Below are 16,558 nucleotides of genomic sequence, written 5' to 3' on the forward strand. Positions count from 1 at the left end.
TTAATTTTCCCGGGCCGCCCGGGCCGATCCCGGGCAGCCCGCGCCCCAAAAAGGGGCTCGGGCCGGGTTCCAAAAGATGGTTGTATCAAAACATAAATCATCATGTGTTTGTTCTTGATAACGATGTTCACGAGAGGACTTCTACGTATTACCAAGGCGATCTGAAACACAGCCCAATCCTTGTATCAAAACCCCTTATGCATTACTCCCGAGTTACCTACAAGAAAACACATTCTCAGTCCAAAATTATCAACAAAATCTTAAACCAATTTAAACATGGAATCCAATCTCAACTATCAAACTAATATCTTGCTTGTCATGGAAAAAAATAAAAGAAAAAAACTCAGCAACTCCAAAAAGGAAGGCAGTGCAGATTTTATTCAACTCATTTTGCATTTGTATTGATTGAATTCATAAAATATAGTAGACATAGTTGACAAACTGTGGGCTCCGACCAACCCACAGGCCACAAGCTAAACCATGGATTTGGCACTTTCAAGTTCCACTCCACAACATCCCAATAACTCAAACCACACACCATTTCAAGTTTCACTCCACATCCCAATAAGCTAGCCTCCCAACTTTAATTCATACTAGCATGGATCTGCCTTCTTGTTTGATATCATAAGCAAATTAACATTATTTTAGGTATATGTAAAATACAAATACTTTTGATTCCAAAAGTATTATACAACAAGATCAAAACACAAGCCTCAAGTAAAAAAATAATTAAAAAACAACCATAAACAATTATTTAGCAGCTTTATCGTAGTGAACTCGACATAAACCAGCCGGACATAATGTTTTCTGCAAAAATTTAACAAGTATCAGCCTATCAAGTATATTATCAATGCACGTGGCTATCTTAGGGACCTGTGGAAAGCTAAATCCCAAGGTGTCGACATAAACCAGCCCGATGAACTCTTCTCAGTCAAAGGTGTAGTTGGTCTCGATATTTCAGAAAAGAAAGGGGTAGAGCCATTAAGTGAACAACAAACCAAAAATACCTACTCAACGAGAACAAAAATGATAGTGGATTATTATATTGAAGCCAAAATTTACCTTCCGAAAAATCTCCAGCAGTGAATTGTACACTTCATTGAATCCCATCTCTGAATTCTACAGATCAATTCAGTTTGAAAAAAAAAATATAAAATTTAAATGAGAATCCAAAATTCCTATAATTTGAGTTTATCCATCCATAAGATACACCTCCGGGAAAAGCTCCAGCAATGAATTGCACACTTCAGTCACGTGTACTCTACTTGATAAAAATATGCATCTGATAAATAGAGCTAAGAAGGTGAATACTTCAAGTAAATAATATCCCATTGCAACCATTGAATTCCAAATTATGTACTAGTGGTTTCAGCTATCTATATTAGATCACAAGCATAAATAATTTCACAAAAATTAGAAATGGCTGCATTTTCATCATACAAGAATCTTTAATGCTTTTTTCAGGCAACCCAATCTCTCGAGGTAATTAAACACAAGTTTATGCATAAAAATATGCAAACTGGATTCATTAAATTTAACCAAATAAAATATAAACAACTTCATAGCAAAAGCAAAGTATGTCATAAATAATCTGATAACCTCACTAATCCCATTTCTTCAATTCCATGCCGTCTGGGGCGCTTCCGTCCACCTTTTTTGACCCTACTTCTTTCCATTGAGTTGATAACACAGTCCCATTCGATTCAACCTGAAAAATGTATCACACGGCAATTCAAATTATACATAACCGAATTCCTATGTAGATGATTTATTAAGTAATTTTAGGTTTATGAAAAAAGGTGATGGTCATACAAAAGATTTTCTCATGGCTCTTCTAGTGTCCTCATCTGCATCTTTGTAAATGTCTCGGAAAAATTTGTTCAAAGTTGCATCGCCATCAAGCTTCTCATCCTTTCCTGATAGAAACAGAACAAGAGAATTGTCACACGTGATTAATGGGATGATTCATGAGTTATGGACTAATTCCGGGCGAAACGATAAAGGTGATGGATGTTACATCATGAATATACCTCATTTTTTACTTAAGCCTCCAATTTATCCCAGTCCACTCTTTTTGGCTTGGAGGAAGGATAAGTAGGTTTCTGGTTACCTGATAAAGTAAAGTTAAAGAGTTGTTAAGCAAAGGTGATTGGTGTCAAGTCTTTTAATGTATAAACCTTAGCCAATGGGGCAAGACAGTTGGTAGAGCAGCTAGCATTGGACACTATTAATATTTGTCTTGTAATCCTTCTCATTCACACCCACAACAAACATACGAGCATCCTTACTCGGGGCAGAAATCACAACCTTCTTCGCACCTCCCTAATAGTACATCAGAGAGCCAAAAAACAAATACGGTAAAATCAAAAGTACACTATGATAAAACGAACATGGGAACACTTAATTCTTGAGCTTGTTACTTTCAAGAGAAATTTATTTCAGGTTATTGAAAGGAAAACCTTCAAATGTGCAAGCAACCTTGTCTTCGCCTGTGAAAACTCCAGTGGACTCCACAAAAAAAATCAGCTCCAGCTCCAGCTCCAGCCCATGGGATTTCTTTTGAGTTCCTAATCATCCAAAATCAAATTCACATTAAAAACACACAAAAAAACTATGACTCCAACTAATATAGGATGTATGCACGCATCTCACCGCCATATTGGGAGATAGTTGCACTTTGTTATAACATACCAAAAAACCATAAATTATGTTACCAATACAAACAAATCAATCGCCAGAAAAAAAATACTTGTCATCACATCATATGCGAATATAGAAAGGTATATATATAAACAGAACCAGATATATCTCATACATTAAGATCCAATCAATGGATATAAAATTAAAACCAATTTTGTCTTACCCCTTCAAGTAATTCGGCAACTTCAGCCACCAAAGACCGGATCTACACAAATGCATAAAATCCCAATATTGAATTCCACAATATTCCATAATCATTAGCACAACCCTACAAAAATTCAGAACTAAAATACATGTCAAAATACCTGTTCTGTGAGCCTTCTCTCATAAAAATACTTGACGACAAAATCATCCCTTAACATAATCAAATGGTTAATCTATCAATGTTGCTCAGAACACAAAAAGGAAAAGAAACAAAACAATATCACTAGGTATCAAGTTAAATATACATACGATATTGTTAATTTTAAGTATATTTGGAACATGCAAAACAGTTTTTTTAATGTATCGGCAAAGGGTACATTTATCTATGTTCACAGAACCATGAGAAAACTCAATCCATAATTAATAATATTACATAAGTTGCATGCATGCAACAGAAGTCAATACCCGAACCATATATCATTTCTTGCTGTTAAAATACACGAACTGTATATTTTAATTTAGATGCCATCTTTATCAATAACCATAGTAGAACAAGAATCACAGGCATCGTTCAATATATATATAAAATAGTGCTTTATTTTTAATCAAAGAATCCACCACCACCACATGAGATAGAATAAAACCAACTCCTTCACCAAAACCTCAAAATTCAAGAACCCGTTTCTCAATTCACGGTTTTTAATGTGAAGAATATCATAAACAAGAAAACAAAACACTACTCTTCACATAAAAAACACAATCTTTCGACCAAAAAATGTCTCTTTTCCTTGAGATAAGATTGAAATGTAAAAAAATCAATCAAAAGACACATAAAGCAATATGAAAAAGAACCTGAAAAAGTGAGGGGGAGGAGGACCCAGAAAAAGGTGGCCATAGCGATTTGCTAAGCAAACTCTCTTGAATCTCAGCCACGACGCCGCTTTATAGTTGGCTGTATCAATTTATATGACGCGTTTATATAATAAAGAATGAAATAAATGGTATTAAATTTCCCCCAACTATATTATAGTACTACCTCAGGAAGAGAAATTGTGAAAAAACACTTACGATCGTAGAGATATTTATATTTCAGCTAGACAAACTAGAGCATAGCAAATTGCCTTAGGAACAAAATACCTTCCATACATTCACTCATACCTTGAGAATACGAAAATGGAACAAAATAGACTTAAATTTGTAGGAGACATATATATATTTCAGCAAGTTCCCCCATGCCTCGTGATCTGCCAGGAATCAAGAGATCTATACCTAACATACTAATCATCTGTTCCAAACAAGTTATAAGAACAAGCCAGAATCGATGAACTTCAAAGTGTAGTCATTTAACACGAATAACTAAAAAGAATTCAGTGTGTATAAAACTCGGGGTAAACTCAGAGTTCTAAGACAGTAAACTAGAGTAATTTCTTTTACTCTAAACTCAGAAACACAGTCATAAGACAGTAAAATCGGGGTTCTAAGATTGATAGTATGGAAGAAATTACAAGAATTTTAACATAGCTCTATCGAATTACTAAACTAAAGCGTATAAAACTGCATAAATGCCAGAATAGAAAATCAAAGTAGTACTGGGTGATACTCAAGAAGAAACCAGGAAAACTAATTGCAACTAAACTAAAGCGTATAAAACTGCATAACTGCCGAATAGCAGGCATACGACACTTCTCTATGAGCACATCAAATTTCGCCACTCTCTACCAGCAAAACTAATTGCAAACGTAAATAATCAAACCCCAATTGTTAAATCTTTTTGCTTCAGGCATAATATTAATAATCCCCAAGGCTCAAATTAAACCCAAATTTCCAATCCCACATAAAGATCCGGTCTCCGCAGCTACAAGATGCAAGCTAATAAAAAAACGAAAAAATGGACCTTCTTGCAAGTTAAAGGAGAAGCCAGAAAGTAAACGCAATCCGTGTTCCTCTTGACGACTTCTTCCTCAGCAAGTGAAGGGCCCGCCATCCTCCGAAGCTTCAAAAAATCAAAAAATAAACAGATATTGGTGCGGATCTAGGGTTTAAGAATAATCTGATAAGGGATGGAAGAATCAGAGAGACGAATACATACAGAGATTCAGAAGAGCTCGCAGAAACATCCAAAATCTGAATTCCAAATAATGACGAAATTATTTTGGTGAATTTCACAATTAACTTCCTTGGGTCTATCGAGAGCCGAGCTTCGCCTAAGAAGAGAGCTTAACATCGAGATTTCCTTGAATTTTTTTCGCGCCTCTTTGCGGAGCTCTTCTCATCCCGACTCCTGCAAAATTCCAAAAAAATGAAGCCATGAAAATGAAGGTGAAGGTTGTGCGATTTGCTTAGAGGAGTGGCCATTTAGTGAGGATGAGAAGCGGAGAGAAGAGAGGAGGCGAAGAAGAATCGTGGGTGAACGGGGCCGGGGCGACAGAATATTGTTGGGCTAGGGCTTGTGTATTATATGTGTATATATGTATATATATATGTGTGTGTTTAAAAAAAGGATTGTGTATTTTTAAAAAAAGGATTGTGTATATATTGTGTATTGTGTATATATATATGTGTGTGTTTAAAAAAAGGATCGTGTATTTAAAAAGAGGATTGTGTATTATATGTGTGTGTGTGTGTATATATATATATATATATATATATATATAATTTTGATCAATTGAACCCTAGGGTGCAGGATTTTTCATGTGCGACCGGGTTTTAGTATAAAAAAAAACATTAAAACCCGGTACAATTTTTCTAGGATGCAGGATTTTTCGTGTGCGACCACCGGGTTTTAGTGTAAAAAAAATGCACTAAAACCCGGTGGTCGCACACGAAAAATCCTGCATCCTAAGGTGCAGGTGTTCATTACTGTATATATATATATATATATATATAAAAATTTTCAGTTGCCCAACCAATGATGTCCAACTCATCCACGATCACTAAAACCCGGTAGTGGGTTTTAGTGATACGAAATTTTTTTTAAAAAAAAAAACTAAAACCCGATAGTGGGTTTTTGTGGTCGGGAACGAGTTGGACAGGAATGGTTGGGCAGCTGAAAATTACTCTATATATATATACATATACATGTGTGTTTAAAAAAAATAAAAAAATAAAAAAATAAAAAGCAAAGCAAAGACAACGGATTAAAGATAAGTGTTGTCTTAAACTACATAAAATAATAAAAAAAGACAACGGTTAAAAATAACCGTTGTCGTAGAGCTTAAAAAACACACGCATACACAATGGTTTTAAAAACCGTTGTCGTAGAACTCCAAAAACCCGCTCATAGACAACGGATAATAAAAACCGTTGTCGTAGGCCTAAAAAAACCCGCTCATAGACAACGGTTAATTAAAACCGTTGTTGTAGGCCATATAAAACGCGCTCATAGACAACGGTTTTAAAAAACCGTTGTCGTTGACACATATAAGACAACGGTTCTTAAAAAAACGTTGTTGTTTTTCATTAAAAAGAGACCAATAACAACAGTTTTAGTAAAATCTGTTGTTAAAGACCAAAAGACAACGGTTTTTCAAAAAAACCGTTGTCTTTTAGGTGTTGTTGATACCATTATTTGGTGTAGTGTCTATCAGAAGTTTTTACGAAGAGAATTAACGAATTTGATCCGTTAAACCAGACTGCAAATTCAAAATTCACAGGCTGGATTTTCTGACAGAGAGAGGAGAGGGGCGGCGGCCACTAGAGAGAAAACCCTAGTGTTTTTCGAAAATTATGCCTTGTTTTTTTTTGTGTAATTTCTGTACTGCAATAACTTATTTATAATGTGGGCTGCTAACAGCTTAGGGCCCATTAGTCATAAGTTCAAGCCTGACAAGCAAAGCCCGCATGTTCAGAAATTAATATAAAATTCATCGTGACTCAGATTGATAAACCAATTTCACCAATGTGCACAGAAACCATTTCTGCATCTTTTAAAGTCAAGATAAATTTTCTGAATCCGAATTCAGTGATTTCCAAAAATGCCCATCCCTATGTCATTTTAGGAAATCTTACTCTTCTACTCTGATATAAGAAGTCTCACTTCTTTATTCACTAAATTTAACTCTTTAAATTTAATTATCTCAACGGGGATTAAAAATCCATTACTTGTGTGACTCTCAATGGTTCAGGGATACAGCTAGCCGTGGGCTCACAACTCCTTGTGACTCGGAACAACAATTTCCGACTTGCCCATCGAATCATGGTAAGAGCGCCTAGCAACATCGCCCCATGATTCCCTAGGTATCACTGATAGTGCCTGCAAAAACCAATAGATTTTGGTTAGCGTACAGTATGGTCCCTTCATCCATATATCCCGATCGAATCAACAACCATTGGTAAATCGAGAGTCGTTCGAGATTCGATAACTATGCAATGCATCTTGAAGATCAAATAGTGACATCGCATGTGCTACTAAGAAACCATTTCTTAAAACACATCATGTACTCTGGCCAGAGATTCGTCACACTAATATATCCTCAGATTGCATAGGATATCTACACTAGCAAGTATGTGGTGAATCCTTGACAATAAAGCATCGACTCCTATATGTGTCGTAACTGTACCCAATCCCGACACCTGATGACCCCAATAGAGTCGGTAAACGAGTCAAAGTACAGTACTAGCATATAGAGTCTCAATGATGTTTCAAGTAGTAAGGACTAATGGTGTACAACCAAAATCGCGGACTTTATCCACTCGATAAGTGATAACCACTTGGAAAGTCCGGATAGGGTAGTTCGATCATTCATCGTATGAATATCCATTTGCATGCTTTGAACATCTCTATGTTCTATACCAACGAAACGTGGTACTCGGCATCGCAAATGCTAGTCTCAATCTCGAGCAATCCTTATCCTTATTAACGGATGGCTCAATCGACTAGGAACTGTTTAGAATATACAGTGACTATAAGATGTGTTTCATGATAGCCATCCCCATGTGCCACCACATCTTACATACACTATAGTATATTCAAGGTCTTCATCTAAACATCTTATAGTATGTCACAACATAATAATATGATAAAAGATAAAGTAAACACCATTATAAAAGTGTAAATTATATTAAACAAAAGATTGTTTATACATAGAGTCATAAAAGCCCTTAGCCACAAGTTGGCTCACCGGGCACCCACTCTTTCACAGAGCATAACTGGTTAGCTATCACGAGCCATTTCTCCAGAGTTCTTCGTAGGAGGACATGTAGAGATACTTGGTCGGGAGTATGCTTATATCGATGCGTGTGTCGATTAGAAGCTTCATGCTCAAGGAACGAAGACTAGTACGATGATTTAAATATTGTATTGTTGTAGTTGTAAACAGTGTTTCAGTTGTAATAAATCATCAGATTTGGTTGTATCATTCAAGTTATTGATTGTACATTTTGTATTTTCGGAATACTGTAATTGTATTACATAGGGATTGTAATCAAGAAATTGTACATAACTTGAAGCAATGATACATGTTTTATTAATCTAGCAATTCGTTGATGATTGCATGTTTTTGCTAAGTTTAGCATTGATCCTAGTTGATTAGTGTTCAACTGTGGTGACTCATGGGATGTGAGTAGGGCCAACGGTGATTGTTGACTTGCGGATAGTCTAGGTGTTTTCCTAGGATTGACCTAGTTAGTCAGTGGACTAAGATAGTGTCAGCGATGGGTGGACTCATCTAGAGGCATGGGATTATTGTTCGTTTTCGGACATTGGATTTTGTTCTAGTTTGTTTTCTTAGGACAGTGTACTGTTTGACCTTTGTTAGGTTGAGACTTGCGATGATGGGATTTCATCAGGATGCCGGGTCGAGTATATACCAAGAGTTGTGGACTATGATCATGACTAGACGTGATGGGGCGTGACCCTATGCCAGTGTTACTCTGGGAGTCTTTGTACTTCAGAGGATTACCTGGGATCCTTTTGTGCTTCAGGAGACGGCGGTGGGAAGGCTACTCAGTCTAGGGATTTGGTGACAGTCATGACAGGGTATGATCTTGGATTAGATATCAGGTTTGATATTGATGGTTCGATATCGTCTGGTGTGTCAGAGATATCCGTAATAGTGTTCTGCTATAGGAACCAGTCTTGGAGGGATTTCCTTGACGAGTGTGTGCTATGAGCAGATAAGTTTGACCTTTGGATTACTTCTAGACGTGTGGATCTAGTAGGTGGATGGAATTCTACCAGCAAATGACATGTGGTTGTCATCAGAGTTGTGGATAAAGTTTCCTTGTGATAGGAATTATTCAGGATCCAGGATGGGATGCAGTTTCGAGACTTCGACTCGAATACGAGAATTACTTCATGATGATTGATTTCATCAAGTGTTGGATCATATGATAAGTATTGTACAAGGATTATTGAGATCTGAGGGAAGCATGGCCTATACCCGTGAAGCCTTGGTGGTTGTCTAGGTGGGATATCGTGGTAAGCTACCCTAAGTCTTGAATTGTCGTACAGTCTTAGCAAGGAATATGATCAGGAGTGCATTCGAAGATTGTGGAAATCTTTGGTATTCGTTAGTTATGCTTCTTGAACTTGGTTTGTCTTGATGCTCATCTCGAGTGAACAAGACAACGAGTAGTAGTGATGAGACGGTGCAGGATTTGTGCTAATGACTACTAGTGGATATTGATTTACTTTGTCAGGGTAGATTGGTTAAGTCAGTGTACGAGGCAGCTGTCAGTAGTAATAAACGAGGATGTGTCATTAGATTACTAATAGCTATGGTTCGGTTACCAAGCGTGGGTTTGTTGAAACCAAAGAGTTTTGAGTAATCCAGTGTTTGGAATAGTAGACTTGGGACAGTCGAGTCAAGAGAAATTGATCGAGCCACTTAGGTGTTGACGATCAGTGGTTATATGATTTGATAAGTGTGAGTATCAATCAGTAAAACTACGAGGTCGATTAGTAAGTCCAATCGGTGATGATTTGGATGTAGCAATCGAGAAATACTTGGGATAATATTTTGTCGTTCTAATGCTTAAGAGATGAGTACTTGGTACAGTCTCGGAGCAGGTGGTGCTTTGAAATCTCTAGGTTGCCGGAGATTAATTCACCAAAGAGTTTCAATTGACTTGAAGGGTCAAGTTAAGGGTTAACTTGACAGGAGACACAAGTGAAGGAATTGGTAAACTTCCAGGATAGTGCTTTTGTGATGATGTCTTAAGTGTACCATTGGAGTTTGGGATCCACTGAGGATTGGATACTCATATGGACATCAGTAGTATGATCGCGAGGTGTGACATTAGCTGGGGTCTATTTTCGAGATCCAGCAAGGGGTGTCACTAAATTTTAGCATGTGGTGCATGAGATCATGGAAATGATCGAAGCAGTCGTTGATCGGCTTAGTGGTCAACAAGATTGTTGTGGGAATTGAAGACTTCGCAAGACAGCGATGCAGCAACTTTGTCCTTTCCAGTCAGTAAATCACATCCGTGCTGACGGTTTGTCAGAGATTTTACGTTCCAGCTATGACGACAGTCAGAAGCGTTGTGTGACCAGCTATTAGAGGACAAGTGTTTCCCAGGATCGGCTAGAGAATCAACGAATTAGTCTTTTCATTGCTGTGGCTGATGAGTTGAGCAAGGGAAGCTATTTGACTATTGAGAATCTGTTGGGATTTAGTCCCAGGATCAGTGTGTTTAAATCTTGGGAGGTTGGTATGCGATGATGGCTTCATCAGAGACTCCGAGTTGAGTTATACCAAACGCTTGCAACTGTTGAGTTTCGAGACGGTATGGGAAGCGTTTTCATATGTCTGTGTACTGTGGAATGTCCCAGTCGAACATATTGGTGGGAGCTTGCCTTAGTCTTGATTTGTATGCAGTGATTGCGAGTAAGTATAACTATCGGGAGAATGTCTATTGATTGGGAATTCTTGGGTGAATAACCTATGGCTGAGTTATACTAAGAAACATGAACTGTGATTTGTACTAGACTGGATGGTCTGAGTTCCCAGTGTTGCCCTTGGGAAGCTGTTTTGCTTCGGTGAGGCATGGGAAGGATAATCAGTCTATGGAATCATGTTAAGCAGTTATGTTGCAGTATAACCCTGTGTCAATTAGATTCTCTTGAAGAGAATTAGAGCTTTGTTGTGTCAGCACAGTGTTGGGATTAGTGTTTCCTCACTAGAGGTGTTGGGCACTGAGGACTTTTTGGTGACCAGTGGATTGTTGTATGCTTCGTGATCAGTAAGATCGTGATTGTGACGAAGGACGTATCAGTGCTGTGGTACGTTAGTGTCAAGCGAGGTTAATTGTCATCAAGTAATGCAGTGGTTTCCAGCTCGGAGAATGCTATTGTGATTTAGCATTTATGCAGCTTGCATATGATTCGACAAGAGTCTGAGTATGTCGGAAGCTATTTCGACTAGACACTCGGGCAAGTGTCTGTATGTACGTTCTCGAGGTTTTACCCTAGATTTCGAGGACGAAATCTTTTAAGGGGGGGAGAATGTAGTAACCCGTATCCAGAATTAGCGATTAATGAATATATTAATCGTGTAATCATGTTTAGATTAAGTAAAATATGATTAAGGAAATTCCAAATGGCTTAACGGAGTTCAGAAATGGATCCAGGACACTCGAAAATGGCTTAAAGGACCCCAAGACTCGAGTGGGATCGGAACCACCGATCCAGGATCGGAGCTTCCGATCTTGGTGACATCGGAACCAAATCGGAACCACATCGGAAGCATGGAGATCGGAACTTTCGATCAGCAATCGGAGCTTCCGATCGACTGTCGGTGACAGGTGTGTGGTTGCATGTGGTTGAGATTGACACGTGGCATCGGAGCTTCCGATCGGAGGAACGGAGCTTCCGATCTGCACGTTCGGAGCTTCCGATCGAGGAACGGAGCTTCCGATCGACGTTTATAAATATAGGGTCCGAGCTCCTCATTTCTTGCCAATTCCGAATTCCTCTCCTTCGCCCTAGTAGCTCTATTTTGGGCTTTGGGTACTCTTATTTTAGAGTTGGAGTAGGAAATATACTTTAGTATAGTCAGACAGTGTCTGACATAGTAGCGAGGCAGTGCTCGTGTAGCGGAGCAGTGCTCGAAGCTGTGGAGCTGCAGCAGGGGTGTGCCCTAGCTGCGGGATAGTCGCCATCAGTGGGCTGACGACGGACGCAGGTATAGCTATGGTCTACTTAAATTATTTAGGAGTATGCAATAGCTTAGTTAAGGCTTTTAGAGCTTAATGAATGATGCATGGATATTTGCATTGTAGAGTTGTTGATAGGCCTGGAACCTAGAGTGGGACTGCTAGGATTTGCCTGTAGTGAGGTACGTAAGTACTGACTGAGATGGCCAGCATGATATATATTATATGTGTTGCATGAGTATGTGCTATGTGTTTACCATGTGTTACGGCTTTAGCACATGCATATGTTTTTACGGACACTGCATCAAGTACGATGTGAGTTATGACAGTTTCCATCAGTCGAGGCGATTCTTCCTGAGGATTCGTGTCTTGGGAATATACGAGTACCACGCGGAGTCGCTCTCTAGCCCGGTACTGTGTATTACAGGCGCCCAGAGAAAGTGATTTAACCCTGATTTTAAAGTCATTTATGTGTTGCATATATTATATATATCATTGCTTTCGTATTGAGCTTAGAGCTCAAGTACAGTGTTTCTGTATGTCTAGACACCCCATTCGACGGAGCAGTTATAGGTGCATGGTTGGGCACCAGGAGCTTGGAGTAACCAGTGACCAGTGAAGACAGCAGGATTTAGCTGTAGGTTTTGCCTTTAGGGTTATTTGTTTCGATTAGGTTGTATAAATCGAATTTATGTATCCGATTGTATTCTGCCGGTCTGTTTTAATTTAAGTCTTTCGCAGTAATTTATTTAATGCATGTTTAATTATGCTCCTAAACTCTGATTAGGTAGTGGATCCGGGATGGGCTGCTACACCGTTCTTCAATTCTCGAATCGATTCAAACTTCCAAGTTCGTTCCAAACCCGAATCGTCAACCCAAATCTGAAATGTTGAACATACGGATTCGATATCAATTCAACAACTCAACCAAACCCGGAAATCAAACCGAAACAAACAATCAATAGTTCAAAACTCGATTTCGACGGTATAACGGCTATAAACGGTCGAACCAAAAATCATCAACATCATCAAACCATCATATACCATCCATTTCAACTTCTCAAACAACAATATAATCAAAATCCAATCAAAATCCAAAGACCCATTTTCGAAATTAGGCTCCAAAAATCATATAAAATCCTAACTTCGTTCTTTTTCCGAACCGACTTCGAATACACGATCTATGCTAGCTCAAGCACAACATACTCGAAGATTATCAAATTCTAACAACCCAAAAAAATTCAAAGTTCGTGGATCGTAACAAAACTTACGTCATAATGAAGCCCTCATTGCGGTGATCGTGAATCTCAACTCGAATCTGAAATCTAACGGTCGAATCGTGCGAATCGGACGGGGCAAAAGCTTGAGAAACCTTCCATGGCTTCTTCTTCTCGGTCGACGTGAGAGAGAGATGGGAGGGAGGAGAGAATAGTGAGTGATGGTGATGTAGATAATAATATTAATAACTCCCCCCAAAGACTAGTCAACCGTCCTATTTGCACTTCGGTCCCTGAACTTCAAATTAAATCGATTCAATCCCGGCTCAACTAATTCCCTTCAATTCAATTTAATTCTAATAATAATAAATTCCACTAATCCCAAAATAATTAATTTAGGGCCTTACATATATTGTCTATTAGATTAAAAAGAGATTCAAGACTGCACAAGATCGACAGGTAAGCTACGCAAACACCAAGCGTAGACCCTTATAGTTCCAGGTAGGGGAAAAGATATTTCTGAAGGTTTCGCCTTTTCTTCAAATTTTGAGATTTGGTCTCAAAGGGAAGCTATCTCCGAGATTCATCGGTCCATTTGAGATTCTGGAAAGCATTAGAGATTTAGCTTACAAGCTAGCGCTACCGCCGTACCTGTCGAGTATACACAACGTGTTTCACGTATCTCTGTTGAAACGGTATGTTGCAAACGAGTCTCATGGTCTACATTCATCTGAGGTTATTGAGAATCTGACTTATGTGGAAAGACCGATTTGCTTCTTGGAGAAAAAATCCAAGGAGTTGTGAAACAATACTATCCCTCTTGTTCTAGTCCAGTGGCAGCGCCGAGGCACCGAAGAAGCCAATTGGGATCTAGAGAGTCAGATGCGTACTGAACATCCAGAGTTGTTTTCAGTTTATTTCTTTGTTGTGTTTTCGTTGTAAACCTCAATTGTAACATCACTTTTGTTTTAATAAATGATTGTTATCATAAGATTTTTCTTATTTCGAGGAAAAAATCTTTTAAGGTGGGGAAAATGTAATAACCCGAATCCCGATCGATCAATTAAACAATCTAAGCATGTTTAAGTGGTTAAAACATGATTAAGGAACCCTTAATTGAGGAAATTAAGTAGGAAATCGGATTCCGGACGTTTGGAAATGGCCGGAGGGTATCTAAGGTCTGAGCAGTTTGGAATGTCTTAACTAGAGCATGTGTAGATAGGAAGATCCGACTGGCTCGGATGGCAATTATGTGTTCGAAAGCACCGAGCAGTTCAGAAGCTTCGAACTCGAGTTCGAAAGCTCCTAACTCGAGTTCGGATCCAAACTCTTCTAGACAAGACAGGGTATGATTTCTGATTGACGATTGGACTAGAGGCAGTTTGGAAGGTTTGAACTTTGCAGACGCAGTGAGTTGTTCAATCAAGGGTCATGCGTTCGGTGGCTAGAGATCTGAAGCTTCGATGGTGGGATCGAAAGTTCCGAACTTCTGTCTATAAATTGGTATCGAGACCCTCATTCATAATTGCCAATTTCCCAACTTTCCTCTCTTGTTCTTAGTAAATATTTGGGGTTTTTAGGCAACGTATCGAGGGCCAGACGATAGTAAGGCGTTACTGGGAACGTATTGAAGTTCTGTTTAGAATTTGAGGTCATCGCCATCAGTGAGCTAACGACGAACACAAGTATTAATCTGAGACTCTTGTTATATTTGAGAGTATCTATTAGCTTAGTTAAGGTTATTAGAACGGTATAAGTGATATGTTATTTATTTGATTATAGGCTTGGATACTAGGCTGTACACATAGACTTGACCTATAGAGGTATGTAAGTATTGACTGAGATATCCAGGTGAGTATGTATTCTTATTTGTTGCATTTTATCTGTCATGATATGCATGTATTACTGTTCATATGTTACATGTCAATGTATCACGTTGAGCTGAATCTCCTTCGAGATATCCATGTTTAGTAGGATCGCTCAGCCCTTGTTTGTGGACGGTTGGACATCATGAGTCACATGGCTGACGGGAACGTAGGGCTGTGATGCTTTTAGGATATTTCCAGATCCAGGTCCGGATGTTTGTGCTAGTTATCCAGAGGGGTATTTACATGTTGATATTACGCACTTCGGCGCTTCCAGTTGAGCATCAATTTTCCCTGTTGATGCAGTTACGTAGTTCATGTCATATGCATACATATATATGTTTGTATACTCGTATTTATTGTATTGGATGTTAGCGCTCACGTCCTTATTTTCATCTTGACGTCTCATTCTGTGGGGCAGGCCTCAGGTTGGATGACGCATGCAAGAGTGAACCCCGAGGCGAGGAGCAGCAGCACCATTGAGTTGTCGGTTAATTGGTTTGTTTGTTTTATTTGAGAATTGTATTTGATAGATTTATTCGATATGATTGTACCTTACCCAATACTTTAACTGATGTTTTAAATTTTGGTTTGATGTATTCAAGTTTCCGCTGAATTATCTGATTATTATTAATTAAGATTTAATTTCATTCTTAGTATTTGATTTAGTAGGTGATTCCGGTGTGGCTCGCTACATATATGTACTATTTAAACTTTATACATGCAATGAATTTTTCTCAAAATAAGGATACACAAGTTATCCCGAGAAGATATATAAAAATTAAGAAAATCAAATATATTATCATTGAAGATAATGGAGGAAGATAAAAAAATTATTTAAATTGAAAAATATCAATGCTCAATATACTTAGGAGTTATGAGATATTAAACTATGTGTCATAACCGTTAGTAAAAAGATGATTTATTGCTAAAAAATATTATCTATACTACTATATAAAAGATGTGTCTCCTATAGTAACTATTTTGAGGAAATCAAATTTATTTATTCCATATTTATCCTTTCCTATCAACTATCCACTAAAAACCTTTCACTCACTCCATGTTTGCTTTTGAAAAAATAAATTAACTTCTCTTTTACACACGCAAGACATGTGCATTTTTTCCTAGTTATTATTATACATTAACAAATGAAAATATTTAATCAATGTTTTTTTAGTAGATCGTTATAATAATATATGTTATCAACTACATGTGTCTCAGAAATCAAAGGTGACAAAGGAGTAGAAACATCCCAATAGCAATGAAAGTCACTCTACATCAAAGAAAGTAGTGGAGAAAGTCACCATTGTTTTTTTTTTAAAAATGCAGATCGTTGATTCAAAAAAAATTATTGTGAGAGTAAGATAAATAACAAAAGAAAATGATGTGATGAAAAAAGACATGATAAAAAATTTAGTCTATTTTTTAAAAAAGTAATTAAACAAATATGATTATTTCAAAATTAATTACATATGAGTAATATTTCACACGAATATTGTCCAAATTACAATACAATTGTCATCATAATTTTGTAGA

Source organism: Henckelia pumila, chromosome 4 (genome assembly GCF_033568475.1).
Source record: "Henckelia pumila isolate YLH828 chromosome 4, ASM3356847v2, whole genome shotgun sequence".
Lineage (NCBI taxonomy): Eukaryota > Viridiplantae > Streptophyta > Magnoliopsida > Lamiales > Gesneriaceae > Henckelia > Henckelia pumila.